Below are 27,106 nucleotides of genomic sequence, written 5' to 3'. Positions count from 1 at the left end.
GGGGGAGGGGAAGGTGACTGGGCCAAAGAGGAATCAGGCTTGATTGTCACTGCTGCCACCGCGGGAGGGCGGGTAGCAGGTGGGGTGGCGTGTGCCCAGGAGATGAGGAGGCCAGGCGAGCAAGGCAGAAAAAGGCAGAGGGATATTTGTCAGCTCCGCCCGCCAGCCCATCTGTCCCCACTTCTGGTCCTCCCTTTTGTGCTGTTTCCCTCCTGAGTCTCTCTGTGATTCAAAGAGGAATCTGTCTCCGCCTCTGTCCTACTGGTCCCCACCTTCCTACTGCCACCTCTCTCTCCCCGTCTCTCTCTACCTGGATTTCTGCATGTTTCTGAGCCTGACCCCCGCCTGTCCCTGGGCCCCGCTGTCCTTACCAGAAGCAGGACTGCCTCTCTCTTAGTTTTGCCATACTCTAGCACTCCAGACACATAGACTCCACGATTTCCCAGGAAACCGATGAACCACGACCTTCAATAGAGGGATATTTGCAGAGATATCTCAATTAGGACTAATTAATTAAGCGAGCCACTTGGCCTGCCCTCTCCCTAACCCCATAGTCCTCGAAGCCTCCTGGGAGGAACCAGACAGTGAGTGCTTGGCAGAGTTCAGCTCTGACTGCCTGGATGTCTGATTTATCACAGCCTGCTCTTCACTACCTCATCAATCCATCCAGAAAGTCATGGAGGCACCAGCTTTTAATCCTGCACCCAGGAGGCAGAGGTGGGAGTGATCTCAGTGAATTCCAGTCTAACCTGGTCTACATAGTGAGTTCTAAGTCAGACAGTGAGACCCTGTGTGAAAAATAAGAACAGAAACACAAAACAGAAAGGCAAAGTGGCCATGGGAAGAGACCCGACCCACTGGTTCCCAGAGAATGCAGACGTGAAATATGATGTCATACGGTGTGTCTGAGGCAAGTGTGTCACTCGTTCGGGGAACGTCTGTGGATAGCCAGGCACGTCAGTGTGCTGAGATGCAGCTGCGTGCGGAGCCCACCTGAGGATGTGGGCCGTGCTTTGTGGATTTCCTGAGCTCTTCTGAGATGAGGTCCCGTGTAACCCTGGGGTGCAGTCCTGCAGCTGCAACCAAGGAGGAGCTTGAGTTCAGCGTCTGCCTCTGGAGTAGCTGCATGGTAGGCTGTGCACCCCATCTTTCCATTTAGGTGGTGTTGGGGTAGAACCCAGGGCCTGTGGTGTGGAAGGCCAATCCTCTCTCTCCTGAGGTATATCAGCAGTTTGCTGCAAATTTCTGTGCTTGCAGGTAAAGTGTCTCCCATCAAAGACATAACAGGGCAGGCAGAGACATGGCGCCATCTACAGCTTCCGTGAGATCCAGTAAGGGGGGCTGACTAAACACACTGGATAAATACCACACCACGTGCCCTTACTGTGGGCCAAGCGAGTTGAGTCTGTTGTTTTTCCTTTTTCTTGTGTGTGGTATATATGCATGCATGTGTTCGTGTGTGTACAAAGGACAGCTTGCAGGAGTTGGGCTCTCTCCTACTATGTAGATTAAACTCTGGGCATCAGGCTTGACAGAAAGTTCCTTTACCATTGAGCCATCCTGCTGGCCTGCTTTAGGTAACTTTTCTTTTTTATTTAACTTACTTATTTTTATTTTATGTGCACTGGTGTTTTGCCATGAGTGCCAGATCCCCTGGAACTGGAATTACAGGCAGTTTTGAGCTGCCATGCGGGTGCTGGGAATTGAACTGGGTCCTGTGGAAGAGCAGCCAGTGCTCTTAACCACTGCGCCATCTCTCCAGCCCCCGTTAGGTAACTTCTCCACACAGTGTGCCTGTGTCTTTGTACTGTACGCACAAGACTTACCAGAACAGGAAGTAACTATCCCTTCTTGGTTTTAATTTCTAGCTACAAAGCCTTTAGAATAATACCCAACTCAGCATTAGGGCTCTTGGGATTAGATTAAAGAAATGATTATGCCTTAAGTTAAGACAGACCTGATGACACAAGCCTTCATGTGAGGACTAAAGATGTCACTCAGCCGGCACTATAACAAACAGGGTCCAGACCTCAGTGGAGAGCCACCATGTGTTCCAAGATATGGCTGTTAGCACAATAACTGGGTAGTTTGGGGACCATACGCAATTCTTTTCTTAAACCCCAATTTTCATTTTTCTTGTGTGTGCGTGTACACATTTGCATGCATGGGGTGCACATGTGTTTAAGTGCATGAAGAGGCCTGGAGTTGATGAGGAATCATCCTCCATTGCAGGGTCTCTTAATCAAACCCAGAGCTCACTGATGTGGTAGTCTCATTAGCCAACCTGCTTTGAGGATCCCTGTCTCTGGTTCCAAGGCTGGAATTACAGGTGGGCTGCACCCACACAGTGCTTAGGTGCATCCTGGGGATCCAGATTTCAGCCCTAACACTTGCTGCTCAGCCTTTAACCACCGAGTCTCCTCATGAACGGTCCCTCATGTGTATTCAGGTCTGCTGGTCAGCACCTGCTGAGGAGGTGTATGGTCAAGGACGCTGACATTTGAGAGCCAGTTAGCAACCCAAGAGTTCAGGTGACACTGTCTCTAGGGGTGTCATTTCCCAGTGAGAGAGTGTAGAAACCCACTCTCCACGATGGACTGTGGTGACTTGGAAGTATAAACCAAATAAATCCTTTCTCCCCAAGTTCATTTGCTCAGTTTGTTATCACTCTGCTCATGGCATGGAGGGCTGGGTGTGGTGGTACGCCATGGCCTCTGGAGTCTCAGCATCAGGGCATGGCAGAAGGAAGACACAGAATTCAAGGCCAGCTTCAGCTACACAGCAATTCCAAAGGCTGGGACTAGTGATGTGGCTCACTTGTCATGCACCACGCCCTGGGTTCCATCCCCAGAGTGGGGTAAGCTGACTGTGGTGGCGCATGCCCGTGACTGAAGCATGAGGAGGATCAGGAGTTCAAGATCAGCCTCTACTACATAGTGAGTTTGAGGCCAGCCTGAGCTACCCAAGCCAAGCTTCAGTCCCTCCCCCAGTGCATTCTGTATTTCCAGTGTGTTTGTCTGGCTGCAGCTCCATCGTGTCAAGGGGCATCTGCTTGAGACTGGCAGGCCCTCTGTGGCCACAGAGAGCTGCACGCAGTTACCTGAATCCTCAGACATATCCACTAATGCAAGCACAGCCTCTCCTGAAGTCACACTGCTTTCTACATGGACCCATGGCTGCTCTCAGATGTGTCCAGCTGTTGCAGATGTGCCTGGAATGAGTCATGGTATACCCAAGCTGTGGCTGGAGGGGTCTCTCTGGAGGCCATGCAGTTCCTCGCTGCCCTCTACAAGTCCCTCGCTGCATGCCTTCTTTGTTGTCTGCCCACAGGTCTGGATTTCTGGAGCTTCCAATCTCCATGGAGCTTCAGCTCCATAACTTACATTTGTATTCTAGGATATGTAGATTCTAGAGGTCAACGTCAAGTGTTTGCCTCCATCAGCCGTCACATCATCATCACACCGCTGTCATCATGTCATATCATGTCACATCATCATCACGTCACCATCAGTCACATCATCTTCACGTCACCATCAGTCACATCATCATCACGTCACCATCAATCAGATCATCATCACGTCACCATCAGTCACATCATCATCACGTCACCATCAGTCACATCATCATCACGTCACCATCAGTCACATCATCATCACGTCACCATCAGTCACATCATCTTCACGTCACCATCAGTCACATCATCATCACGTCACCATCAATCAGATCATCATCACGTCACCATCAGTCACATCATCATCACGTCACCATCAGTCACATCATCATCACGTCACCATCAGTCACATCATCATCACGTCACCATCAATCAGATTTTTTAGGTAGAGTCTCACTAAACCGAGAGCTCATCTTTGACTAGACTACCCAGCTAGTGATCCCTAGGATCCTCCTGTCTGTGCCTCACCGTCACTGAGGTTATAAGTGCACACCTCTACATGCAGCTTTTATACAAGTGCTGGGGATTTGATCTCAGCTCCTCATGTTGCACAGCAGGCGCTTTCCCTCTATTCCTGCAGCTTTAACCATCTTGACTCTGTACCCCAAGTCCATCTTGCTCCAGTGCATTGGGGCATAATCACTTTTTTTTCTTACTGGAACCACATTCCTGATGAGAAGCAATTTGGGGGAAATCAGTGCTTTTTTTCTTTTCCTGTTCTGTGATAAAATGTGCTAACAAAGGCAACTTGATGGAGAAAAATTTTTTGTTGGTTTTTGGACTCACAGTTCCTGTATACAGTTCATCCTAACAGAGAAGTCATGGCAACAGGGACTGGAAGCAGCCGGTCACCTCGTGTCCAAAGCCAGGAGGCAGAGAGTCCTGCACAAATACATGCTGCTGCTCACTCACACTTCACAGGCACACTCCAGAATCCCAGCTTGGAAATGGCCCCACACGGGCAGAGCCTTCCCACCACAATTAACGCCACCAAAATAATCCCATACAGACTTGCACAGAGCCTTTTCTCCAGAACAGTCTAGACTGTGTCATTGGCAGTTACCACTAGCCAAGTTTGAGGGGATAGAGGGGTAGGCTTGGCTGTAGGAGGGTGAGGTGGCCGGTCACACTGTATCCCTGAAGAGAGGGAGCAGACAGTGATTATAAAATCTTGAAGTCTGGGTTGGGGAGACAGCTCACTCAGTCTAGACCTTCATACATATGCATGAGGACCTGAGTTCTGTCTCCACAACTCATGTAAAAGGTGTGGTTTGTGCTTGTAGTCCTCATGCTGGGGAAGCAAGAGGATCCTGGGGCTTGGCAGCCCACCGTCCTAGCCTGTTTTATGAAAGACAACTGTCCCCCAAAATGAGGAACAACACCTGAGGTTGACATCTGGCCTCTACAGTATACATATATGTATGTATGCTTGTATGTATGTATGCACACACATGCATGTGCGCGAACACACACGTGTGTACTTGCATGCGTGCACACATGTATGAAAAACCTCAAGACCTGTTCTCAGTTACCCACCTCCTCCATTGAGGCTCCACCTATAATAGCACTGCCACCTGGGGACCAAGGGCTCAAGGGTGCGATCCTGTGGGAGGCACTTCACACTGAGACCACTGCTTGTTCATCCCAGCTATCAGAGACTGCACTCTGGGGGTCTAGGAGGGCCTCATTCCAAAGGTGTCCTGCTCAGGGTGGGTTCATAGGCCACAGCATCCCCTTGGGAGTGGTGCTGAGGCAGAGGTGACGACAGACACAGCCACTCACTCACTCACCCTTGTGTTCTGTGAACAGACTGACTGGTAGCCTAGCTCGCAGACTGTTAGGGGGGTCCTGATGCAGGGCCAGCAGGATGGTTCAATGGAGAGAGCAGTGCTGACTTTGATCTCCGGGGTCCACATGGTGGAAGAAGGAGAGAACTGACTCCTGAAAGTCATCCTCTGACCACGTGCTCACCATCGTGCGTGCCCACACATGAACATATATACGCAATAAATAAATAAAATGCAATGGAAGCCAAGACAAGGGGTGAGCAAGGCGGTTCAGTTGGAGAGGAAAGCACCTGCTGCCTATGCGGGACGACCCGAATTCGATCCCTGGGATCCACATTATGGAGGAAGGAACTGGCTTTCAAGTTCTCCGATCTCCACACACACGTGCATGTGGGCACACACATAGACCACACACACAGACATCATGCGCACCATAGTAATATATAAGCTATTTAAAATAGTAAACATGAAACGGAGAAAGAGGTCGTGGTGAGTAAAATCAGGGTATGGAGATGAATGCCTGTCATCAGCGTGGAGGTGGAGGTAGAGGTCAGGAATTCACAGCTGTCTGGGATACAGAGGGGGGTCTCACTTTTTAAGGGAAGAGTGAGCTTCAGATGTCATGTTGGAAAATGAAATGGCCTTGCCTTCACTCATCCCGGAACACAGCGATCATTTGTGGTGGATGTTCATCCGAGAAACCCTGGGCTTGTGCAGGTGAGCTCCATGTGTGACAGGGTGTTTAGAGACTGGGACGCTGTGGCAGTGGAGTCACCTGGTGGATCCATGTAGTGAGACAGACCAAGCTCAGGTCAGACTGCGGGTCCTGAAAGACAACAACCCTCAGGTCCTAAGGTGCTCCAGACGCTGCCAGATTCTGGTCAAGCACAAACCCTGACAGATAAGGGCTGAGCACACATTCAAGGCTAGACCCCAGAGCGTCGGAACTTAGGCCAGAAACAAATCCGTGCTGTGGACTCCAGAGAAACAGGGGCAACCCAGAACCTGAGATACACCAGGATGCAGCTGAGTGCTGACATGGATCAGGGTTGACCTGGGTTTTGAGCTAGACCGTGGTTGAAATAAGTTCCGGCGTAGAGCAGGGGGGAGCTGAGAGCTGCCGCAGACCAGCTTTCTAGCTCGCTATTTTTCTGTTGCTGAGATAATACACTCTGAACAAATGAACTTGTGGACTGTGGGGGTGGATGTCTATCTGATTTAACATTTCCAGGTCACACAAAGTTCATCACTGACAGACATTGGGCCAGGGATTCAAGCGGGAATTTGGAGCAGAAGCCAATGGGGAACGCTGCTGCCCGGGCCCACCTCCCCAGGGACAGCACTGTCCACAGTGAGCTGGGCTGTCTTACGTCAGACAGCTGCCTACAGATGTTCCCACAGGCCAGTTGAGACCCTCTCAGATGACTGGAGGCTAACTCACATCCTAAGCTAGAGCAGAGCAGAACTCATATGGATAGAACCAGGAAATGTGTTTATTTGGGGAAGTTGGTGAGGCCCATGTTTTCCCTACCTTACAAGCTGAGTGTGTGAATTTTTAAACTGTTGTTGTTTGTCTGAGACAGGGTCTCACATTACCCAGTCTATCCTTATACTCTATGTAGTCTATACTGGCTTTGAGCTCCATGTCCTCCTGCCTCTGTCTTCTAAGTGCTGGGATGACAGGTGTTTGACACCAGGTCTGGCTTGAGAAGGTCTCTCTCATGTTGTTTAATGACAAATGTCAGGCTGACTGGGATGCCCCTGGCTCTACTGTCCATCTCACTGTAGAAACTCTGGGATTACATATGTGTCCAGCTTTATGCGGGTTCTGGGGATTTGAACTCAGGTCCTCATGCTTGCATGCCAGACACTTTACCCACTAGGACCATCTCAGCCCCAACTCACCAACTTTTGAAGTTTTCTTCTGCAACTCACTTCTGCATGCGCAGCGTTGGCTTAAGGACAGACAGCACATGGCCACTGTGGGGAAGTATATCCTGTCAGGCACCCAAGAGAAAAGGGTTTGCATTTATTTTGAAATTTTTATGCTTATATATGAGGCAGGCAAACATATTGCAGCATGCATGTGGGAGACAGAGGACAAACTTGGGGGAGTCAGTTCTCTCCCTTCTCCATGTGGACCCTGAAAACGATAGGTTGTCAGACTTGATGACAAGCACCTTCATCCGCTGGATTGCTTCACTGGCCCAAGAGTGTCTGGCACAGTCTCTTATACGTGCGTAGTGATGTCACACACATACACACACCACCTACATGCGTGCTTTATTTCTTCATAGTCTTTATTTAGGTACTTATTCTGTGTTTCTGCACACTCATGGTCTGTGCGTGTGCGTGTGTGTGTGTGTGTGTCCGTACACGTGCACATGCACATGCACACATACATGTCAGGGCCCAGGATGTCAGAGAACAACTTGGGAGAGTAAGTTCTCTTCGTCCACCCCATGGATTCTATGAGCTGAACTCTGGCTGTCAGGCTTGGCCGCAGGTGCCTTTCCCATCGTGAGCCATGTTCCTGGACCCCGTTCCCAGTATATGACCCCTTCCTTCCCACCCTTGGGATGAAGCTGGGAGTTGTATATTCCTCCCTGTGTGAACCTTTATTTGTCTGTAGCTAGGGACCCTAGGGTAACAGAGTCCCACCCAGAGCTTCAGCTACAGTTGAAAAAACAGTGTGGACACCTTCTCTGCCCCGGAGCGGGTGATAGTTTTCTACGGTCACCAGGGAAGAATACACCAAACACTAGAAGAACTCTGTCCTAGAAGCCAGCTTTCCCTTCCTTGCCAGCTGTGGCTTGGGACGACAGCCTCGAGGAGAGAAAAGAAAAACCCAAAGGGACCTCCTTCCTCCCCGCTGGCTCACCCGCCTGGTGCCACCAGGGACCCTCTCCTTACCTCTCTCTGCCAGCCTCCCTCCCCCTCCCAGCTACTCAGATATTCCAAGGCAGGAAATTCATGAATATTTATAAGGTCCTGGCAGTGAGGGAGATAAAAAAAACCATTTGAAATGTATGAAGCTGGATCCATCTATAAATAACAGACCCATGGCTGGTCGGGTACCTCCCTCACCCACCGAGGGCTTCAAGTTCAGTACCAGATCTAGTGGGGCCTCCCAGAGCTGCTCTTCCATGAACACACGTGTACACAGACACACAGAGCTTCGCTATGAATACACAGTGTACACGTGTATGTGGTATACACCCGTGTGTATAGGAGTCACACATCCACATACATACAGAGGCCAGGGAAGAACACTGGGGGTCCTGCTCTTTCACTGTAACTGGAGCTAGGCTGGTAGCCAGCACAGCCCGAGTTCCTCTGGCCTCTGCCTCACATAGCCCTGCACATACAGGAACCCATGCACAATTTCTACACGGGTGCTTGGGATTAGGACTCAGGTCCTCATGCTTGCATAGCAAAAGCCTTTATCTCTGATCCTTCTCCCTGTCCCTTATACACACAATTTAGTGTTCTTCTGTTCAATTCATACACTTGTTCGTGTCCAGATGAATAAAGAGACGTGCATTCACACTTACCAGAGTCTGCTTCCCTTGCACACATGCATGCAAACACCCAGCTTTCAGAGTGGACCAGAATCTGTCTAAGCTATCTCCTCTCTTCACACTTGGGCAAAGTCAGCCACTCACACTCACACACTGGTACAACTGTAGGAAGGCCATACCCCAACTCATGAGCCCCTTCCTGACCCATGACCCAAACCCAGAATCCCTTCTCTGGGCCTCAGTTTTCCGATCAGCATAAGGGGCATACTGAGAGGCTTATATCTTACCTGGGGATGTCTGGAGTGTGTGTGTGTGTATGTGTGTGTGCACACGCATGCGCACACGCGTGTTAAGTAAACAGCCACCCCACAACCTCTTTGTTATTTTAAAAATATGTACAGTAGAATCTGGGGACATGCTTCAGTCATGGAGCCCCTGCCTAGACTACCCCATTGAGGGGCTGGGATGTGGCTCAGAGGTAGAGCTCTGACCTTCTTTGCTCAAGGTCCTCAGTTTCATCCTCAGTACTACAAACAAAACAAAACACCGGGCATGGTGGTACACAGTAGTACACACCTGTAATCTCAGGAGAGGTGGTGGCAAGAGGATCAGACGTTCAAGGTCAGTCTTAGCTTCACAGAGTTTGAAGTCAGCTTGGGCTGCATGAGACCCTGTCCCCAGAATTAATGAATAAAACAAAGTCCATGAGGGAGAGGGCTTACTTGGCAAAGTGCTATCCATGAAAGTCTGAGGCTGTGAGTTTCCTAGGAGACAAGAGGAGCCCTGTGGCTGGCTAACCAGCCTAGCTCAGTCGGTGAGCTCCAGGTTCAGTGAGAGACCCTGCCTCAAACTGAAAACATCCTAAGGTGGAGAAGCAATTGAGGAGGACATTTGGTGTCAGCCTCTGACCTCCATGCACACACACATGTGCATAGGCACAAAAAGCTCCCTCCCTCCCTCCCTCTCTCCCTCCCTCCCTCTCTCCCTCCCTCCCTCCCTCCCTCTTCCTCCCTCCCTGCCTCTCTCTCTGTCTCTCTGTCTCTCTGTCTCTCTGTCTCTCTCTCTCTCTCTCTCTCTCACACACACACACACACACACACACACACACACACGGGTAGGGCACTTTAGAATACAAACTGAATACAGAGTCCTCCTCTGGACCCGTGGTTCTCAACCTGTGGGTTACAACTCCTTTCGTTGGGTCAAACAACCTTTTCACAGAGGCTGCCTCAGACCAACAGAAAGCACAGATATTTACACAATGATTCATAGCAATAGCAAAATTAGTTATGAAATAGCAACAAAAATGATTTTGTGGCTGGGGTCACCACCACATGAGGATCTGTGTTAACGGGTCGTGGCAGTAGTAAGGCTGAGAACTGTTGCTCTGGACAGCCTTGGCAGGCACTCACGCTGGCCATCAGTCACCTGCTGCCCTGGAACTGGGGATGTCTTCCAGTCTTTTCCAGAGTGTGATGATTCCCAAACCGGAGAGATGCAGGTCACAGTTGTATGGTAAGCATATCTCAACAGCATGGGGTTTAGGCAGAAACCCAAGAACAGCTCCTATACTCCCTGGGCCCTACCAATGAAAGTCACAGGGCCACTAAGCATTTGTGCAACCCCAGTGGATGCCTGACACTAGTCCCTGTTTTCAGTTCCCTGGGGCTGAAAATCCCAACTTGGCTCTGAACGTCTCATGACACAGCTGAGGGCCCTTTTGGATTCATTAACTCACTGCAGGGGACTCGGCCTCTGCCTCCCTGATCTGCCTGGGAATTTCAAAAGGGTGCCTTGAGGAAGAGCCTGAACAAGTGGAGAGCTCCTTCAGCTCTTTCGCCCCTGATGGGAAGCCTTGTCACTGCTCTTCCTTTGCCTACAGGAAAAGTGTGGCTCAGAGAGGTTAAATCATTTGCCCAAGGTCACACAGCCAGAAAGTGGAGGAGCCAGGAACTTGAGTCAGCCAACTGTGGGGTTTGTGTGTTTCTAAGTTGCACAAACTTAGAGCTAGTGACCCATTCAAAAGTGGGCATGGCAACTCATGCCTTTAATACCAACACTCTGGAGGCTGAAGGAGGCATGTTGCTGAAAGTTTAAGGGCAGCCCAAGCTATATAAATAGTGAGACCCTATCTCAAAAAGCATGGGGGCGGGGCAGTTTGTGTGTCTACTCTGAGAGGGGAGAGGAAGACAAGATGTCAGAGCGGGACAGACAGGTGGAAGGGAAGGGAAAAGGTCCCGTGAACACCTTGGAAAACGCATTCCTTAAGTTCCTTTGTGCTCCTGTTATCTTGCCAGCCCTGTCCTGAGGGAGGATGGAAGGGAGGCAAGGAGGGGTGGAGGAGGAGAGAGGGAATAAAAGAGCAGAGAGAAAGAATGGAGGGTGAGAGGAAGCAGGAAGGAAAGGCAGGGGAGGCGGCTTAGTGGCTGAGATTGTTTGTGCAATCGTGGGGTGGCGAGTTCAGATTCCCAGAACCCACATAGAGACCGATGTGACACAGACACCTGCCACCCAGTGCTCTTATGTGGGTGGGTCCCCTGGAAGCTGGTGGCCAGCTAGCCAGCGTATGCAGTGGTGAACACACACAGTGACTCTCATCTGCCCTTGAACGCCAGAGGGTGTTCCTAGAGGTGGTGACATTTTACTTAAATGTGGAGGATTCAATGACCTGGGAGGGTTTCAGGCTGGATGGAGGAGACCAGCCTCTCTGTGGCTCCCCAGCCCATGCTCTAACTCCAGCTCCACTGTTTAGCGCACACAGCACTGACTCAGGTTCTCTCTCTCTTTCTGGAAATACTGTGCAGATATTTATTTGTCATCTGCCGAGTGGTAAGAGGTGTTTTAGACGTGGGGAAAGTAATGAGGACAGGATGTTCTTGTCCTTGGCCGCTTCCCTCCTCATTAGCCGTGTTATTCTTCCGTAGCTGTAATGAAATACCCGAGGCTGAATGACTCCATAAAGCAAAAGTGTGCTCCGTGTGCATGCAGGAAGCCCAAGGTGTGGGGTTGGTATCAGACGGGCTCAGGCGAAGACTCTGTGGCGGGAACACTCATGTACACAGCTGTGCCACCACCAGCCCTGCGCTGAGGCCCCTGCTGGGGAACCCTAAGGCACTTGTTGCAACAGCCTCTGGAGAGACTAAACAGGAGGGGGACCCCTCCCAGAATTACCGTAGTTTCCTGGGTGGTGACCTCTTACTAGTGACTTACCAGTGACCACTTACTAAGTGACCACCTACTAGCCCCATATCTTACGTTGGCATACTGGGAACCCAGAAACTGGAACTTTGGGGTGGGGAAGCCACATCTAAGCTAGAGCACGGTTCAACTACCACACTCACTAAGTGTGATGATAAGGTTTCAATCATGACAAGGGTCAGTGAGAAGGAGACTAAGCAGGTCTGGGGCTGCTGAGGCGGTGGAAGGAGAGAACCAACTCTGTAAAGTCATCCTCTGATCTCCACAAGCAAGTTGGGGCATGTGTGATGACGCCATAGACAGTGTGTGTGTGTGTGTGTGTGTGTGCACATATACAACAAGCAAACAAATAATTGTAATAGATCAAAATAAAATAGGTTTTTTCAAAGGTCTGCTTTCAGGGAGCAATTAAGGAGAGCTTCCTGGAGGTGGTGGCATTTCAGCCTTGTTCTTCACTATGGGCAAGAAGGATGGTGTCTGGAGAGATGGGTCAGCAGCTAAGACTGCCTGCTGATCTTGCTAAGGACACAAGTGTGGTTTCCAGCATCCACAACTGCCTGTAACTCCAGCTCCAATGTGTCTGGAGTCTTCTTCTGGCCTTCAAAGGCACTCATGTGCCATGCGTTCATGTAGACACACATGTGCTATCAATAAAAAAATACTTTAAAAATTGAACTGCGGGGCTTTCAATTTAATCTCAGCACTCTGGAGGCAGAGGCAGGCAGATCTGTGAGTTCCAGGCCAGCCTGGTCTACATAGTGATTTCCAGGACAGCCAAGGCTACATAGAAAGATTCTGTCTCAAAAACAAAAACAACAATAAACAATAGAACAAAAATATGGAACATTATCCTCCTTCTTTCCAAGTCTTGTTTTGGAGATGTGAACAGGGGTGAATGTCCTATGTGGGTAGCTTGGTTTGGACAACTGTGGAGAGCAGGAATCTGGGCTCTTAGTTCCAGGTGCAGTCTGTGTATCTGGTGTCCATGCCAGACCATGTCCTGTGCTGCTTTGTAGGATAAACCCACGAAAACTACATTTCCCAAGGTCCCTTGCTCCCTGGCTTTCTGCCCGGTCTGGCAATGAAAGGCTGCAGACACAGTTTGCAGGCTGAAGAAAGGGGAACCTGGAGGGACTGTCATCCCTCTCCTCCCTCTCTGGTGCAGTCTTCCATTCCCACGTGTCCTCAACAGTGGCTGCAATGTTTGTACTCTGGCCACACCATCTATCTTAGTCAGGGTAACTGTTGCTGTGACAAAACCATGTGACCAGAGCGGCTTGGGGAGGGGAGTGTTTGTTGGGCTCCACACCACTGTTCATCATCACGGGAATTCAGGACAGGAACTCGAGCAGGGCAGAAATGGAGGCAGTGAGCTGATGAGCTCACCGGCTTGCTCATCATGGCTTGCTCAGCCTGCTTTCTTCTAGAACCCAGAACCATAAGCCCAGGGATGGAACCAGCCACAGTGGACTGGGACCTCCCCCATCAATCACTAATTAAGAAAATGTCCTACAGGCTTGCCTGCAGCCACATCTTATGGGGACGTTTTCTTAATTGGGGTTCCCTCTTCTCAGATGACTTTAGCTTAAAACTATCCAGCACATCATCTTTTCCTTGCCCAACCTTGGGGAGGCAGCACTTTTTTTTTAAAGACTGATCATTTTTATTTCCTGTCTGTGTGTGGGAATGTCACATGAGTGCAGTGCCCTCAGTAGCCAGACGAGGGCACTGTGTTCCTTAGTGCTGCAGTTACAGGCGGTTGTGAGGCTTTGGATGTGGGAGCTGAGAACGGAACTCAGGTCCTCAGAAACTCCAGGTCCTGGTGACACCTGACAGTTGCCAATCTTCACTGCTCCCATAGTTCCTCTTCACCCATCTGCTCATCTTCAAATCCCTCCTTGGGACCATCTAGCATTGGAGATTCCATCGCTGTCTGAGAGGACACAGAAGCCCGTGCAACCAGACCTTCCTTCTAAGACACACCTTAGCATCCCCTGGCAATGGAGTCTGGTCACCTAAGACTTACCAAAAGCTCTACTTTTTACAAATAGGGAAACTGAGGCACAGTAAGGCTCAAGTCTCTGGCCCAAAGTCGCAGGGCGAGGATGAGGCACCCTGCAGAGTTCTTTGTCCACTCACGCTGGGCGAGGTTGGTGCCCGAGCCTTGCATGCGGTGTGCCTGGCACGAACACGGGTGATAATGCAATTGCCACTTGCAGAGCTGGCCTCCGGAACGCTGAGCCTGGTGGTGCCTGCCAGAGCTCCTTCGGTGGGCGGGTGGGACCCAGGTGCAGCTGGCCGCAATGCCCGCTGATTGGAGGCTCTTCCGGGCTCAACCACCTGGCAGAACAATGACGAGCTCCCGCTGGCTGTCCTCCGCAGAGGAGCAGAGGGGCAGAGGGCCTCTCTGCCTGGGAGCCGCTGCTCCCCAGCTCTGCCAGGATCGATTTTCCCTTCAAGTGGCCCATTCTTACTAACAAAGGGCTCGGGTGACCCAGGTGGCCATCACCGCCCACTCTCTTGCAACTGTATTCTGTCTTTGTGTGGTTCTCTTTGGGCCTCGGGGAAAGAACCTAAGGCTCCGTACATGCTAGGCAAACGCTGGGCCACAGCTTTCTGCCTTGGACATGGATTGCTTTGAAAGACCTGGGAAAGAGCAATGAATGCGTGGAACGGGGTTTCTTTGGCTGCTTTGCCTCAGTTACGTTATGAGATAAACAGTGTCCCCCTCCCAGAAGCACACATGTCTTAACACCCAGTGTGGCAGTGGGTGGAGATAGGGCCTGTGAAAGGGAACCTATGCATGATCCAAAGCCCGTCAACCAACAGCAGCTCAAAAATACCCGATTAAGTGCTGGGGACTGTGGTGTGTGCCTGAGACAGGAGGATCGCCATGAGTTCAAGACCAGCCTGGACTACATGAGTTCAGGGCTAGTATGGTGATGGTGGGGACGTTGTGGCTAACCCAACTACCCAGCTGGTCTTTGTCTTTCATCTTCTCCAACTGTAAAATTAAGTAAAGGTCTTTTCTTTATAAATTAACCAGCCTCAGGCATTCTGTTATAGTAGTAACAGTGACGTCCACACAGGCATCCTGCACAGAGGATAGTGCAGAGGAGAAATTAGGTTTGGAGGGGAAATGGAGAACATCCTAGCTCACCTCCCAGACCTCACTCCCACCCTCACCCTTAGTTCAGTCTTCAGCCCCTCATTAGATAACTTTTGGGTTGCTCTACTAGGGCAGAACCGTAAGGAAGGCAGGGACCTCATTCATGGCCGCATTCCTGGAGCCTAGGGCAGTACAGAGTGCATAGTAGGTGCTTAGTGTCTGCTCCTGGGATGGGCAGGTGTCCAGGGCCCACCAGACCTTTGGTGCTGTTCTCTCTGCCAAGAGCTCAATGCTCCCTGCCCTGTGGCCTCCAGCTCACCCGCCCGTCCTTCCAGGTGCTGGCCCTGGGCTGGCCCTGCCCACTCAGCCAGGCTTTCCTCACCTGGCACTTGCCACACCCCTTTTTGCAGTCACCTTCTCACTTGTCTCTTCTTGGCTTGTGTGTGTACTGGGGGAGCTCAGGAGCTGCTGTCCTAACTCCCTTTGTGAGGAAAATAGCCTCAGGCATCTCCCGAGCTCTCTCTGAACTGCAGGCTTTAAGAGCATAGAATACATTAGTGTCCTGCGTCAACTGTTCTGTCACCAGCTTCCTTGTTTGTGAAATGAGGACCCTGAGACTCGGGATGGTAAACAACTCGCCCACCTTTGGCACTGCAGAGCCAGCTCGGGGGCCTGGGAGATGGCTTCGTGGGTAAAGGCACTTGCCACCAAGCTGGCCCACCTGTGTTTGATCCCTGGGACTCACACAGTGGAAAGACAGAGCTGACTCCAGATTGTCCTCTGACCTATACAAGCTTGCTATGACATGCGCACAAACGTATACATGCATACATACGCACACATATATAAACACATACATACATAAAGTGTAACTGGGAAAAAACACTTACGTTCAGACTACCCGACCCATCTTTTTTTGTACTCTAGGTCACACCCATCCAGTAATATTTATTTGTTTGTTATGTTGAGACAAGGTCTCTCTGTAACCCTTGCTTCCTGGAACTTACTATGTAATCCATGCTGGCCTCCAGCTCACAGAGACCCTGCCTGCCTTTGCCTCCTGGTGCTGAGATTAAAGGCGTCTGCCACTATGCCAGGCTCATCCATTTATTTTATTCTGAAAGCAATTGTGACATCCCTTGTGTGCCACACTGCATAGGGAAGCTTTTGCTGGCTTGTACGGAGAGCGGGTCTTTCCACAGAGCCCAGGCTGCCCTTGGACTCCGCGTGTGTGTCCTGCTGTGTCAGCAGGTGAAGTATTTAAATAAGTAAACAGCTTCTTCAGAGCCCCTGAGACCCTCGAAGTCCTTAGCCCCTGAGACCCGCGATGTCCTTAGCCTCTAGCTGCAGCTGGAAAACTGGGATACAGAACGGTTAAGTCACTGGGCCAACATCACACAGCGGAAATCAGGTTTGAACACAGGAAACTCGAATCCGGTGTCAGCTGAGAAGCCTGAACCCATTTAGACATTTGTTTGAAACCTTGGAACATATGTCCAGAGGTACAGCCAATTGATGAATGGTCTGGACGTCCAAAGGAAGTAGCCACCCTAGAGAATCTCCCAGTGAGGGGCTGGGATTCAGTGGCAGAGCTCTGGCCTAGCATGCTCAAGCCCTGTGTTCGATGAACAGCGCAGAATGGAAGGAAGGAAGGGGAGCGGGGAAGACGGGGTGGGAGATCAGTTGCTCTCCAGGACCCCCAGGCAGCTGCAGGCCTGGGGCTCCTTGGACAGCCGGTAGCTCTGGCTCCAGCCCGTGTACGACCACCACCGTCAGTCTCCAGCCTGCCCGGGAGCCTCCTTGCAGCAAACGTTTCATTTTGTGCCCGGGTGTCCCTGGCTATCCGTACAAACGCCTCCGCCAGCCACGGAAGATAAATTTCTCCCGCGCCGACCTCTCCGCGCAGCGGGATTGATTTCCGAACTCCAGCCCCTGCTGCAGCTCGGGCCCAGCCCCCACCGCGAACACCGAGGGCTACAGATTTATACCCTGGCCAGAAATTGAATTCCTGTAAGTCGAGGGAAGTGTCTAAAAAGCTCATCCGGGCTCATTTTTACTTCTGACAAACTTCAGGTGAGAGATTAAACCGGAGTCGGGCTTCCAGCAGCAGGGACCCTGCAGACTGAGAAATCATCATTTATCCTCCACTCCCTGGCTGCCAGGGTTGAGAAAGCAACCCGACCTGCAGGCAGAGTGCTCAAGGTGGGGATCCCGTTGCAGCTAGCAAAGGACACCTTCTCTGTCACCCAGAGGCTGGCTTTTTGGTCCCCATTGCAAATATGGAGACATTCACAATGATGTGACTTGAAACCGCTCATTTGGATCTGGAGGATGGCTCACTGGGTAGTCACTTGCCAGGAAGTGTGAGGACTGGATGGAGTTCAATCGCTGGGACCCACATGGCAGACTGCCAAAACCACCTCCCCACATTGTCTGCTGGCCTCTAAACATCTGCCATGACAACCCTCCCCCACAAATGAATGAATAAATGAATGAATACCCAGTATAAGAACAAAGAGGGGGCTGGAGAGATGACCAGAGATTAAGGGCCCGCACTGCTCTTGAAGAGGGCTGAGTTCTATTCCCAGCGGCCAAGTTGTGTGGCACACAACCATCCTTGTAGCTCCAGCTGCAGAGGATCCAAAGCCCTCTTCTGGCCTGGAAAGTCACCTGCACACATCTCTCTGTCTCTGTCTCTGTCTCTGACCCTCTCTCTCTCTCACACACACACACACACTTAAAAATAACATAAATCTTTTTAAAAAATTGAAACACTCATTTTGAGTAGGTTGTGTCAACCTGGGCCCTTGGTAGTTCTTACTGAGCCTCCCTGGGCTGTGTGGTAAGGAAGACCTCAGGGTCTGTGGATAATTCCAGAACCCTCGGGCTTAGGGAAGCAGGGAGGAAGAAGCAGAGACAGTGAGTGACAGGTTGGGAGAAGGTAGAAGGGAGAGCCACTAGAGAGGCATTGCTCGTCTGGAAAGCCAGCTGTCGGATGCAAATGCAGCTCCCACCTTTGGTTCAAAAGCCGTTAAGTATTAAAGAAATGAGCCCTTGATGTCAACACAAAAAGGATCAAAACGGAATCTTTCTGAGCAGACAGGAGTTTTTATGTCTCTGTGAACTTCGCTAGATCTGGCCTCTGGCGGGCAGGCGGACAGAACAAGCCGAACTGTGGGCCAAGAGCTAAATGACTGCGGAGCTGGGATTTGCTCATTCAATATTTCATCTGCAGCTACTGCTGACAGACAACAGATGTCTGGGAAAACCTCAGACAGATGAAGTGGGTGTAGGGACATGGGTCTTGGTCCTCCTTTATTTCATTTTTTTGGGGGGTTTGGTGGTGGTACTGGGACCCAGGGACTTGTGCAGGCTCCAGGCCCCTGAGCCACGCCCCCAGCCCCTTACTGAGGGATTCTCAGCAGGAGCTCTACCCTGAGCCACACCCCCAGCCTCTCATTGAGAGAGTCTAGACAGAAGATCTACCTTGAGCCACACCCAGTGAAGTTCCTGAGCATAAGAACCAGTAGGAGGATCTGGGAATGAGGCTCCTTGTAAAGAACTGGGCAAACACAAGCTTCCAAAACCAAACAGCTAGTGAGGCATTTTACAAAATCTCTGAGTAGTGTCTTTCAAGTAGTGTCTGTCAAGGTCACAGCGAAGAGTGAAGACACTGTCCCAGAGCAGAGAAGAGCAAGAAGACAGGTGAGTCAGTGCAGTGTGGGATCTTGGATTGGATTCTGGATCCAAAAATGGACTTGGGTGGGAAAACTGGAGAAACTGGACAAGTCTGAATTCAGTTAGTAGTGTTGGGGGTTTGGTTGTGATCAATGTGCTGGGCTTACATAAGGCATTAACAATGCAGGAGGAGGGAGGACCAGGCGGGTGCTTCCTGGGCTGTGTGGAATTTTCCTGTAAATCTAAACTTATTTCAAAGAAGACATTTATTAGAAAAGAAGTCAGCAGGGTACCCACAAGCGTTCTGGAAGCTGGGGTGTTGTGTGTGATAAGACCCTGGGGCTGTGTGGAACACATGCTCAGCTCTGTGGTTAGTTCTGGGTAGATAGTAATTGATGGCATCCCCAAGGCATGCCTGTGACACCCACATTGGTTCAGGCAGTCCCTAGGTTCACACACTATTGAAGTGGCAGAGCTGAGTGTTTGCATGTGTGTGGTGTGTGTGTATAGGCTGTAGGTCAAAGAGAACACCCAGGATCATTCCTGTTCATGCACCATCTTCGTGTTTTCATTTTTATTTGCATGTATTGTGAGTGTGTGTATATGTGTGTGGGGTGTATGTGTACTGTGTGTATGTGTGTGCAGTGAGACAGACAATTTTTATTGTCATTTTACAGATGCCACAAACCAAGTGATGTGCTTGGCAGCCTGCCATGCAAGAGGAAGGAGCAAATCCAGGACTTGAACATTTATTAGGGCTTAATCTCACTGGGTTCTTCATGAGAAACTAGCTACCAAGTGACACTAGCACAGGGTGTCACTCAGAGGAGTGAAATAAATGCCCACTATATTAAATATTAGTATGGCTGCCATGGATGTACTACTAAAGGATTCCTAGCATAGGGTTGTCACACAGCACTGTCAAAGTGTGTATATATGTGTGTGAGTATATGCATGTGTATGTGTGTGTGTGAGTGTATGCATGTGTATATATGTGTATGTGTGTGAGTGTGTGTATGAGTGTGTGAGTGTGTGTGTGTACCCTAAATACTTTGGGAACATTTAAGCAGGGGAGGAGGGCTGGGTTACTGTATTTACTTTGACTATAACAAAATTCCAGGGAGTGGGTCATGTATAAAGAAGAAATGTTTTGAGGCTAAGACTGCAAGCTTGGGTGACCTTATGAGTTTATCGTCTGTTGAGGGGCTAATGATGGATGTTTCACAATGTTGGGAATAACTCAGAAGGTGCACGCGATACGGCAGAAAGTCAGGGCTGTTCAGGAGGCAAGCTCACTGCTGTTATCTACCTATTAGTTGTAGTTAGAGTCAGGGTTTCCATGTTGCCCCAGACTGACCTTGAACTTATGATTGTCCTATCTCATCCTCCAAGTGCTGGAGTTGCAGGTGTGAACCATCATGCCTGGCAAGGCTCACCCTTTGTAGTTATTTCCTGGGGTGAAAAAACATCTACCGACAGGGGACTGATGACAGACAGAATTCCAGCTTTAATGGGATCATTTACAGGAATATGGGTGAGGGATTACTTACAGGAGCAGAAAATACTCAAAGACTGCTGCATCACCAAAGCCCACCCAGCATGGGTGACATCTCACAAAGCTGGGAACCTGGGGCTCACTGCACAGCCTGCAGGTTGCTCAGTGAGTTGGAGAGTGTCCTTTCCTGAAAGCTCAGCTGCTCTGAGCTTTTTCCAGGCAGCTGGGATGGTGTTAGTGTCCTCTGTGCAGTATGTTTGTCTGAGAGTGATTCTCAACAGTCTTTATGACCTATGTACTCTTGGGCAGGGATGGGGCCTAGTGAATCTGCTCAGTTTCAGGGACTTCCTGAGGCTATTTGAGTTGTTGCTTTGAAGCCCCACCTCTTACAGCAGTGGCTCTCACCCTTCCTAATGCTGTGACCTTAAATACCACAAGATTATGTAGTTGCTACTTTGTAAATATAATTTGCTACTTTTATATCTGATATGCAGGATATCTGATATCATTTGACCCCTAAAGAGGTCGCGATCCACAGCGTGAGAATATCTGTTCTACATCATCCTGTTGTGTCACCTCCTTGTAAACATCCTGCCCTAAAATATCCTGCTGTTTCACTTCTCTTTAAGAAAAAAAACCCCTTAGATTTATTCATTTTATTGTTTGTGTGCGTTTGGGTGTTTTACTTGGATGTTTGTTGCCTGCTGAAGAGGGCGTTGGATGCCCAGGACTACAGTAGGAGCTGGGAACAAAACCCTGGTCCTCTGCAAGAGCAGCAAGTGCTCTTCACGGCTGAGCTACCTCTCCAGGGCTTGTTTCTTTAACACACTGTCTTCCACAGGCAGTGGTGGCGCACACCTTTAATCCCAGAGCTTGGGAGGCAGAGGCAGGTGAATCTCTGAGTTCAAGGCCAGCCTGGTCTACAAGGCTTCACAGAGAAACCCTGTCTTAGGAAAAAACAAACAAACAAACAAACAAAAACCCTTCAAGATGGAAAGTTTTAACCTTGAAAGAAACTGCTATACATCAGCCTCTTCTGAGAACTACCTCTCAGTAACCTCCCGGACCAAGCCTGTAGACGACACATATATACCCTAGCCAAGAGCTAGGGGACCCCACTCTGCTGGTTGTTTGCAGATCTTTGTTCATGCTGTGTTGTTTCCCTCCCAGGCCTGGCAGGCATTCCTGATATTCCAGTACTCAGGAGGTAGAGAGAGGCAGGAGAGTCAGCAGTTCAAGGCCAGCCTGATCTACACAAGACCCTTTCTAAAATGAACAAAAAAAATGGGCTGGGGAAATGACTTAGTCCTTAAAGCACGTGCTATGCAAATATGCAGATTTGAGTTTGGAACCTCAGAACCCATGTAAAAACCTCACCTGGCAGCATGAACCTATGACCTCAGCTCTGGAAAGGCAAAGACAGAAGGATCCCTGGAGTTCTCTGGCCAACAATAGTGAATCAGTGAATTCAGCTAGAGAAACCTTAAAAAAAAATAAGACAGACAGCTATAGAGGAAACCCCCCTGTATTGGGGCTCCACACATGCATACATACACACAAGACTACATACACACACAAAATGAATATAGTGGTAGATGGATAAATGAATGAATATACCAATGGATGGATGGGTAGGTGGAGGGGTGAATAGAGAGATTAATATATGAATGAGTATGAGGAGATAGATAATAGTTGGATGGAAGGATGGAAAGATAATAGATGAATGGGTGTTTGAATGCATGGACAAAGGAATAGAACTATAATTAATAGATCCATGAATAGATGGATAGCTAATAGATGAATGAATGAGGGAATGAATGAGGATACCCATTAATGGATAGGTGAATCAAGGATGGATGGATGGTCATCCATAGATAGACCATAGATGGATATATGATGGATCACGGTTAGATCATGGATGGATGGATGGATCATGGATGGATAATAAATAGATGAGCAAGTGAATGACTGAATGTGGGAAAGGGGGAGGGGGAGGGCATTCTCAGCAATATTACCTGCTCTGTCTCTTGGCTGTGGTCAGAGCCAAGTTGAGCCACTGTGGCTCAAACTGAGGAGGCCCCAAGGATTCCCTGCCCTTCAGCTTGGCCAGGTGAGCTGTTATCTTTTTTAAGGCCTGACAAGCTTATCGCTCAGCTGGGATTTGCGAAGCACCTCCAGGTCTGCCAAAGGCAGCTGGCTATTATCTCAAGCCCTCCAAAGAGCTGGCCGCTGACACGGTTCAGATGCTGCAGCCAGGCGTCCCTGGTTCGTTTATCACAGCCCCTCTTTCAAGACTGCCTTGGAACCTGCTGGGAGCCTGTGTCAGCCTGATCTCAGACAGTCCTCCTGGGAGAGAGGGACAGAGTAGCATGTCAGGAGGAGGGGCTATTCTCTATGAATGTGTGAAGATATTTGATCTCTAACTTACCAGCCCACAAACATTTAGCTGTTCAATAAACAACCATCTTCAAAGATTTACAGGAAAGGTGGGGGGTCACGTTTGCTGTGACCATGTAGCCTAAAAGGAGGTCCTATCTGGATCCTGGCTCCCCTACTTACAGGCTGTGCCATTGTGGCCTACAGTCTTGACTTCTCTCTGCACTAGAGAAAAGCAGCAGCTCTCAGACTTGTGATGAGGATTAAACCTGTTAGCACACACTAAGAGCACCATCAGATGCAGTTATCACTGGGGCTTCAAGTATCCTTTATTGCCTGCTTGGCATCACAGATTCCAAGTCATTGTGGTGCTGGGACCTCCCCTCCCCACTTCTGAGGATAGAGTCTGCCTCATACATGCTAAACAAGCCCTCTATTAACTGAGGTACACCCAGTCCTTGTCAGTGTGTTTTAAGAGGTGGAGCCCAGCTGTGGGGTGGCATGCACCCTTGATTCCAGTATCCTGGAGTCAGAGGCAAGTAGATCTCTGTGAGTTCAAGGCGAGCCGGTCTGCATAGCAAGTTCCAGGCCAGTCAGAGCTGCACAGTGAGAAACTGTCTTAAATAAACAAACAAAAAAGAGGTGTGGCCTGATAGATTATTAACATGTTTGGGAGGGACTGTGATCCCAGCCGCCTTTGCTTCTGACCTGGGGATGTGTCATAGTATCTTTCCCTGTTACTGTGACAAAAATACCCTGAAAAAAGCATCTTAAGAGACCAAGGATCTATCCTGGTCCACAGGGCCAGTAAGATGGCTCACCTGATAATGAGGCTTGCTGCTCAAGGCCTGGGACCTGAGTTTGATCCCTGGAACCCACAAGAAGGTGGAAAGACCCCATAGACTTACCCTCTGACCTCCGCATGCATGCTGGGGCACGCATGCCCCTCTCTACAGTAATAGCCACACAATGGGACTGGAGAGATGGCTCGGTGGCTAAGAACACTTCCAGAGGACCTGGGTTCAGTTCCCAGCAACCACATGGCATCTGACAACTGTCTAAAACTCCAGTCCCAGGGGACCCAACACTGTCTTCTGGCCCCCATGAGGATTGCATGTGTGTGATACACAGACATATATGCAGGCAAAACAGCCATGGACATAAAATAAAATTTAAAAAAGGATTTCGAGTTAGACAAACACATATTCTGCCTCACGGTTCAGGGCTAGTCCATCATGGCGGAAATGTCAAGCCAACACAGCTGGTCATGCAGCCTCCACAGTCACAGAAGACAGCAATGGCCACTGTTGTTCAGCTCACTGTCTCCATTTTTGTTAGCTCTCCCACCCAAGTTTGGTTTCAGCCTTGCTGTGGTAACACTATGACCACAACAACTTGGTGAGGGATAGGTTTATTTGACCAATACGTGGGGAGTCAGGGTGAGAAGTCAAGGCAGGAGCCTGGAGGCAGGAACTGCAGCCGAGACCACAGAGGGTCACCCTCGCTGGCTTGCTCCCCATGGCTTGCTCAGCTGGCTTTCTTATCTACACCAGGGGTGGGGCTGCCCACAGACGGCTGGTCCTCCCATCAACCATCAGTCAAGAAACTGACCCATAGGCTTGCCGACAAGCCAATCTGATGGAAGCATTTTCTCAATTAAGGTTTCATCTCCCCAGGTCACTCTAGCTTGTTCCGTTACAAAAAAAATAAACCAGCACATCTGGGAATGGTCCCGCCCACAACGATGATGAGTCCACATCAATTAATGTAATCCAAATAACCCCCCACAGGCACACCCATTTCCCAGGTGATTCTAGATCCTGTCAAGTTGATAATTAACACTGCCCATCCGGGGCTGGAGAGATGGCTCAGAGGTTAAGAGCACTGACTGCTCTTCTAGAGGTCCTGAGTTAGATTCCCAGCAACCACATGGTGGCTCACAACCATCTACAATTCAATCTGGTGCCCTCTTCTGGCATGTAGGCAGAGCACTGTATATGTAATAAATAAATTAATCTTTAAAAAAAAACACTGCCCATCATGAGGAATTTTTACACTTCTGTTGTGATCTGTGACACCATCCATCATGTGGCTGTCTCTAGAGCTACCTTGATGACAGCACAATGTCCTTGAACCTCGAGAGTGGTGAGGTAAATAAACCTCTTTTCTTTCCAAGGAGTCAGGTATGTCAATATAGGGATTAAAAAACAAAGAAACAAAAAATCTAGGGGGCTGGCAAGGTGGCACAGTGAATTAAAGCACCTGCTGTGGAAACCTGAAGTCCTGGGTTTGAGCCCCAGAACCCACAGGGTGGAAGGAGAACCTATCCCCACCCCAAGGCTGTCATGTGTTCAAATGGTTTGCCTGTGACCACACATTCCCACAAATGCACTTACAACAACAACAACAATAATAATAAAATTAAAACTGAAAAAGACAAATGCAGGGTTGGGAGATGGTGGAGTTGGTGAAGTTCTTACCTTGCAAGCATGAGGATTTTATTTTTTGTTTGTTTGTTTCATTTTTTGTTTGTCAAGACAGGGTTTTTCTGTGTAACAGATCTGGCTGTCCTGGAACTCTGCCTGCCTCTGCCTCCTGAATGCTGGGATGAAAGGTGTGTGCCACCACACCCAGCTGGGGACTCTATTTCTTAAAAACGTGAGCCTGGTGTACATGCCTGTAATCCCAGTACTGGGGGGCAGAGAGAGGAGGGGCCCTGGGCATCACTGGCAGTCAGTCTGCGGAATTGAGAGCTGAATTCAGGCCAGGGAGAGACTCTGTGTAGACATAACGTAAGGCTGGCAAGATGGTTCAGTGGGTAAAGGTGCTTACTGTGCAAGACTGGTGACCTAAGTTTCATCCCCAGATTCCACATAAAGATGTAAGGAGAGGACCATGCAAAGTTGTCTTGTGACCTCTGCATGCTGACACACAAAGTGATAAAAACGTAAAGAGGTGAATGACTCCTGAGGAATGATACCTGGGGCCTACACACGCACACACACACTCTCGTACAAACACACACACACTCTCGCACATGCACACTTGCACATGTGTACACATATGCACACACATGCACATGTACACTCACACACACCTCTCGAACACACACACGCACACACAAAGTTACTTAATTGGCCTTTGGGTATTATGAAGTTGGCAATTTTAATAATAGCTCGGGGACGGGGTACAGTTCAAGGATAGAGAGCCTGACTAGTACATTTGAGGCCCTGGGCCCCATCCTCTGCATGATCAAGAAAACAGTGCAGCGTAATGGTGATGGTAGCCAACTTCGGTAACTCCATCTGCCTGGGACTGTTCTAATTCCAAACGCATAAACTATTGGCTATCTTTTTCAACTGCTTCATCCTCCCAGGAATCCTTGTGAGGTGGGGACAATTAACATGCACAGATAAGTTAAACAACTTGCCTGGGTTACACAGCACTCAAATTGTCCGTTGAGAGCGTGAATCCGGGCAGAACCTTGTGGAGGGATTCTACTGTGATGGAACAGGAGTGTAGGACATCTGGGGGCCAGGTGTGGTGGTGCACACCTGGAGGCCAACACTCTGAAGGTGGAGGCAGAAGACTGTGAGTTTGAGCCAGCCTGGGCTACAGACTGAGAGTTTGTCTGAAAGAGAAAAGAGAGAGAAAGAGGGAAGGTGAGAAGAGCAAGAAAGAGGAGAGGGGGGAGGGAAGAGCGAGAGAAAGGAAAGAAAGAAGAGGTGAAAAAGGAAGACTGAAGGTCAGGAGGGTGGGGGAGGGCAGATTTAACCGTAAAGATTTTGGATTTTGCCCGGAAAGACGTGGGTGACATCACAGAGTCCTTTTTGGGAGGCCGTGGGAGAAATCCCCGCCTGTTCTCAGTACCAAAAATAGTTGCTGCTTCTTGGGAGCATCTGGTGTACTTTGCTTTCAGGACACTGGGGACAGCAGAAGTGACCAGTTTTCTCTTTTTGAGTTTTCTGCTGAGAAACTCCATGCCAAATTCTTGCCCAACCATATGCTGTCAGGGTCGGATTTTAACAGATTCATTTTTCTCAGTCTCCTTTGGGCTTATTTCTCTCTTACTCCTTTGCCAAAATAATAAAAAAAGAGATTTTAAACAAGCTTTAGAGGCGGGGCTGAGTCTTGGTTGGTTGAACACTTGTCCAGCATGTAGGAAGCCCTGGATTCCATCCTCAGAGTGGCATAAAATTACATGTGCTGGCACAAACCTGTAAGCCCAGCACTAGGTCCACCGTCATCCTCAGCCACATAGAGTTGGAGGCCAGCCTGGGCTGGTGAGACCTGCCTCAAACAAAACAAAACAAGGTGCGAAGGCGGAAGGGTGAGCAGAACCCTAACGAGAATGATGGGGCTGGTGGTGAGTCACGTGTCTAGCATGAGCAGGGCCTGGGCTCCGTCTGTGTCTCCGTAGAGAAGAATTCATGTTCATTTCTTTAAGGTGGGGGTGGGGTGGCTGTGGTGGCAGTGAGATGGTTCAGTAAG

At 49.6% G+C, this 27,106-nt stretch overlaps 1 protein-coding gene across 5 annotated transcripts in view; it reads left to right on the top strand.

Moving 5' to 3' along the window:
• Olfm2 (olfactomedin 2) overlaps window positions 1-27,106 on the top strand; it is a 73,406-nt gene that overhangs the window by 28,727 nt on the left and 17,573 nt on the right. The window contains exon 1 of one of the 5 annotated variants that reach the window (XM_040729785.1): window positions 18,509-18,771. The exons of the other annotated variants lie outside the window; for them this stretch is intronic. The gene's annotated coding sequence lies outside the window, so the exon portion shown is untranslated. Of the gene's footprint in view, window positions 1-18,508; window positions 18,772-27,106 lie in introns of those variants that run through there. 5 annotated transcript variants of the gene reach the window in all.

The sequence above is a fragment of the Mesocricetus auratus genome, unplaced genomic scaffold, assembly GCF_017639785.1.
Source record: "Mesocricetus auratus isolate SY011 unplaced genomic scaffold, BCM_Maur_2.0 Super-Scaffold_100022, whole genome shotgun sequence".
Lineage (NCBI taxonomy): Eukaryota > Metazoa > Chordata > Mammalia > Rodentia > Cricetidae > Mesocricetus > Mesocricetus auratus.
The sequence above is the reverse complement of the archived record's forward strand: the minus strand, read 5'-3'. Positions and strand labels throughout refer to the sequence as shown.